The sequence below is a fragment of the Apaloderma vittatum genome, unplaced genomic scaffold, assembly GCF_000703405.1.
Source record: "Apaloderma vittatum isolate BGI_N311 unplaced genomic scaffold, ASM70340v1 scaffold20714, whole genome shotgun sequence".
NCBI lineage: Eukaryota > Metazoa > Chordata > Aves > Trogoniformes > Trogonidae > Apaloderma > Apaloderma vittatum.
This window is the reverse complement of record NW_009714605.1, coordinates 13,089-13,325: the sequence shown is the minus strand read 5'-3', so window position 1 is coordinate 13,325 and position 237 is coordinate 13,089.

Below are 237 nucleotides of genomic sequence, written 5' to 3'. Positions count from 1 at the left end.
GTGTGGGGCTCGTAAGCTCGTGTCCTCGTCGCAGAGGACGCGGTAGCGCCGCGCTTTGCCGCAGCGCCCGGTTGAGTCCCTGCCGATAGGTGTGTGCGTACTTCCCTCGAGTGTGTTTTGGCCTCAGGTTGTGCCAGGGGAGGTTTAGATCGGACCTGGGGAAAAACGCCTTCCCTGAAAGGGTTGCCAGACGCTGGTACCGGCTGGCCGGGGGGGGGGGGGGGGGGCCTCCCTGTG